This window comes from Berghia stephanieae, chromosome 1 (genome assembly GCF_034508935.2).
Source record: "Berghia stephanieae isolate SIO BIC M18660-M18661 chromosome 1, UCSD_Bste_1.3, whole genome shotgun sequence".
NCBI lineage: Eukaryota > Metazoa > Mollusca > Gastropoda > Nudibranchia > Aeolidiidae > Berghia > Berghia stephanieae.
The window spans coordinates 7,542,578-7,547,842 of record NC_088360.1 but is presented as its reverse complement, the minus strand read 5'-3'; the positions used below and the strand labels follow the sequence as shown (position 1 = coordinate 7,547,842).

Below are 5,265 nucleotides of genomic sequence, written 5' to 3'. Positions count from 1 at the left end.
ATTATGATGACGATGATGGTAACAATATGATATTAAGTAAAAGTTGTAATCCGATAATTTAAAATTATAATAATAATAATTCTCATTTTTAGTATTATTATTATCATCATCATCATCATCATCATCATCATCATCATCATCATCATCATCATCATCATCATCATCATCATCAATCATCATCCATCATCATCATCATCATTATTATATTCATTATATTATTATTATATATTATTATATATATTATTATTATTATTATTATTAATTATTATTATTATTATTTATATATAATATTATTATTATGTATTACATTAATTATTATTATTATTATTATTATTATTATTATTATTATCATTATTATTATTATTATTATATATTAATATTAAAGACTGCCTTAACCACTCGACCACTTCGTCCCCCCTCCCCCACCCCCCATTATTATTATTATTATTATTATTATTATTATCATTATTATCATTATTATTATTATTATTATTATTATTATTATTATTATTATTATTATTATTATTATTATTATTATTTGTTATTTTTAAACATATCAATATAATAAATAATAATAATAATAATAATAATAATAATAATAATAATAATAATAATAATAATAATAATAATAATAATAATAATATGGGGGGGGGGAGGGGGGCGAAGTGGTCGAGTGGTTAAGGCATTGCACTATGATCCGGAAGGTCCCGGTTCGAGCCGCGCTTCAGTCACTTTCGTTTTTTTTCCTTGCGCAAGATTATTAACCCCCAATTCGCTCACTTGGACAACAGGGATAATTCCTGTTGACATCAGACATCCTGTTTGATGGATTATCTATATTCCTTCATGGAATGCCTAGGCGATGAAATCTTATGGTGCCGTTGTGAAAGGGCGTATTTTATAATAATAATAATAAAAATAATAATAATAATAATAATAGTAATAATAATAATACTGCTACTACTACTACTACTACTACTACTACTACTACTACTACTACTACTACTACTACTACTACTACTACTACTACTAATAATAATAATAATAATAATAATAATGATGATGATGATGGTAGTAATAATAATAATAATAATAATAATAATAATAATGATAATAATAATAATAATAATAATAATAATAATAATAATAATAATAATAATAATAATAATAATAATAATAATAATAATAATAATTTCAGATCATTGTAACATATAATATCGTTGGCGTCGATGTCTATATGCTGTATATTCTATTTAGAATTTTTTTTTTCTTTTACTTTTGTTATTATTATTAATATTTTTTTTTGCTAGTATCAAACTGTATCAATTGACCTTTGATTATGATGATGTGTTTGCATTTGTTAGTGTCATTGATAAAATTTAATACTTCGTTTAATATCCCTCGTACTTTTTGAGACAAATCAAATTAAAATTAATTAAAATGTTAATGGCTAACATTTGGAATTGATTTGCTATGCAGACATGTAATGGGCCTTGGCCTATTTTGGTCAATTGAAATTCATATCATATCATATCATATCATATCATATCATATCTTTATCATCATCATCATCATCATCATCATCATCATCATCATCATCATCATCATCATCATCATCATCATCATCATCACTGCACTGCTATAATATTTCCTGTAATTGTTTCCAACCTTCGTAATGATTTGTTACTGCTATTTCAGAATAGATTTCTCTTGGTATTAAATTCCAGCACTGTAAAACGTACCCACTCTGACAAGTTTGTTTTAACACTGTATGTAGGATGTTTCTGGCAGGGATGATTCTACCGTTGAGTAATTTAAGCCATAAATCAGACTCATCTAGTGGTGAAATGTCTTGGATTGCAATGAACTTTGTCATTCACTGACAAAACAGTATTTTAAAAGATTTGGCCAGACATAACTTTAATCTATTTACTTGTCACAAAGCCTGACACCCGAAGCTACTTTGACGTCTTGGGTTTAATGCATTTTCACATTTTACGAATAGTCGTAATTGATGCATACTGTGTGATGTAAAAGTTAGTTGCGGTATCTGTCTGGTTGGGGGGGGGGGGGGGATAACTGTAATTTTGAAAGTAAACTTAAAAGACCCGTATTTTTTCGTATAAGGTAGAATTGTTGATGTCATCCACGCGAACATCTTATGCAAAATAAATAAATAAATAAGTAAATATAAATACATAAATAAACAAATGAATAAATAAATAAATGAATAAATAAATAAATAAATAAATAAATAAATAAATAAATTAATAAATACATAAGCTTGTTAAGCTTTAGAATTGATTTGTGTTTTGTAACTTATAAAGAATACGAATATTATTATCCTATGAAAGGACCCGATTTTTGTTTTCTTTCTTTGGTCGTGGAATTCATTTAAAAGTCAACATAATTTATACTATAATAAATTGGGGTGGTTTTTAAACGTGCTTTTTTTCTTTCTCTAAATAAAAAAAAAATCATGTCTCGGTGTAATACCTTTCACAAACTAAAATACATCGGTCTCTTAAAAATTGAGCTTTTATATAGAACAATATCCACTACACGTGCTCAAAGCGCTTTACAAAGGGTCCCTGACCAACAGCAAAACGTACATAAAGAACGAGACATAACGCCTGTTAGGCGATAATACAATTTTTCCGGCAGGCAACGCAGTTAACGACCAGGTATTTGCACCTGAGTACGGTGAAAGAATGTGAGTAAAAATTCTTTTCCAAGGACTCAACTATGCGCCGAGCGAGGCTCGAACCCAGGACCTTCCGATCCGAAAACGAGTGACATACGACAAGACCACATAGTCTCAGAGCATCGAATATCTAATGGTAAATAGACTGTGACAATTGCTTGCTATCCTTTGGAATGGAAGTCAAATAAATAATTTCAATCATATCTAGCAGATCCAGACACTCGCTCACTTAGTCCTGAACGCGGAATTGGGGGAATTGGTGGGGGGGGGGGGGGGGGGGTCGGGAAGAAAGACCCTTGTAAGACAAAAGCAAGCGGACCATTTGCTCAAGAGTGGAGTGTTTAAAAACCATCTTGAACTTATATTTGGGGCAACATTCACTTAATGTGCTCAAAGGGCTTTAAAAGGGTTAATACATCATTAAATACAACACTTAACGTGTAGAAGGAGACAAGACGCCGGTAATGTGTTATTACAAATTTTTGACACAACTAGCGTTGGTAACTGCCGGGTAGGCTAGGTACTGATTCTACACTTGTATAAATGTGGGTAAAGAGCCTTTCCCGCCCGAGGTCTCAACGTCTCTGCAAGATGTTGAAAATTAAAATTAATGAAAAGTTATCAAAATAATAACATTTGAGATATTTTGCAATTAAAATACGTGAGCTTTTGTTTCATAACACCTACCGCTGATAATGTGCTCAACTCGCTTTACAAGATGTTTCAAGCATGACGCTTATAAAATGCTCTTAAACTATTTTTTTTTCCAAGGAGGCATTGCGTTATATTGTCAATAGCGCATCAAAAACTATCAGGGCCATGCAGCCGGAGTTTATCCTGGTTTCAATGACGTTAAATGGATCATCAAGAGCTATAGATAGAACGAAGCAGTTGACGTCACTCGGGTCTTCGTTATTAAAAAAAAATAAATTTTTTGTTGCCATCAGCTTTTATGAGTAATTCTCATTAAACTATATTAACCAGACTATAAACCTTCGAGGTTGCTCATACATAGTTTTGTGTGTTGGTCCGTTATATTCCCGGATGGCAGTGTTGTTAGTTTCTAAGCCAAGCTCACCACATCTACAGGGCTCCTATAGCCGGAGTTTTTCCCGATATGTATATGTTACAAACACGTTTTAGGAAAAAAAAATCAAGTACAAAATATCCTCACATTAGTTATCTAAGGGAACTTTGGGTCATTTTCAATTGTATAAACAAACTTTTGACAGCAAAGCTTCTGGTTGAGTGTGATTTACTAATACAATTCGTTCACATTTGTGACATGTTACCCACCCCGTCATTTGATATTATCATGCCGAATGAACAAGATGAAGGAAATTGGGTTTGAAATGAAATAAATAATCAAAATTGGGTGATTTAATATTTTTATTTTTGTATGTCAAAGAGCAAACACATTCCCTTATATTAACGTAAATTTTGAGAGTTTAACATTAAGTTTGAATTGTTATTATCAGAGTTACCCTGGTTGAAACTTTTCACGAAATGTCGCTAAATAAAATTCTTTTCTTTTCCACTTGATTTGTTGGATATTGTTTAAAGCGATATGACTACTGAACACAATTTTATTTATAATTAGGTTTGTGAAACTTCTGGGGAAATAAATAGTTAAAGCGACGTAGATATATTTTCAGGTCTGATAATCCAATTTATTATGGGCTCATTGTTGAAATGGAAATCTAAAAAAAAAAAATGACGCAACATATTGTCCATTACAACAATGTTAAACTAGGCCCATACTTGCTTTTGAATATTGGACCTGGATATAATATGAACACGGCAGTTAAAAGCGATTTATTAATCATCATCTGATATAAGACCATGTCAAGACGTTTTATCCATGCAAGTAAAACAAAATCTAATGATGCTGATCTCTGCAATTGAATAGAAAGGGAGTAATTTTTACCATTACAATAACAATAATATCATTTTCCATTCACTCACCTAGGTTACAGATTGTTTTGGCTTAGTAAGACTTGTGTTTTCATGGATGACAGATATCCAGTGCTGCGTTTAGTCAAGTATCCGTTGCGTGGATTTTACGCACCTTTTACGCACCTTCAGTCCAAGCATGGCAAATTGGTTACCGCTACGGTTCGCACTTCTTCGCATCAAGTGTTTTTTGGTTACTTCCTTCCCTCTAAATTTGCCTCCCTTGGATGCAAGCCAGTGAAAACGATACGCACCTAATCAATCCACGTCCGTGGTCTCCGCCCATTCCATATCTTCCAACAGAGACAAGAAAACAAACTCCGAGCTTGTAATTAGATTACCAGCCAGGAATCATGAAATCAGATATTCTACAGGTGACGATGCTGTTTGATTGGCTGGTAGTTTCAGAACGGAGACTCTGATTGGCTGTTTGCAATTGTGGCTTGGCACCAAACGAATCACCTGTCAGTCATCTCTCTTCAAGGCCACGCCTGATTCAACTGGTTCCAGAGCGCCGGATGGATTCAACGGCACCAGGGGAGGTAAAGATGTCTGTTCCGCTGGAATTTTAGGATAGCTTCCCCTGTTGGGGTAGATTATTAACGATT

General features: G+C 32.2%; 1 protein-coding gene across 1 annotated transcript in view; it reads right to left on the bottom strand.

The window, feature by feature from the left end:
- LOC144963288 (paired box protein Pax-1-like) overlaps positions 1–4,873 on the bottom strand; it is a 22,458-nt gene extending 17,585 nt beyond the window's left edge. Inside the window, exon 1 of the mRNA XM_078897179.1 lies at positions 4,670–4,873. The gene's annotated coding sequence lies outside the window, so the exon portion shown is untranslated. The remainder of the gene's footprint in view (positions 1–4,669) is intronic.
- Positions 4,874–5,265: the final 392 nt, after the last annotated feature.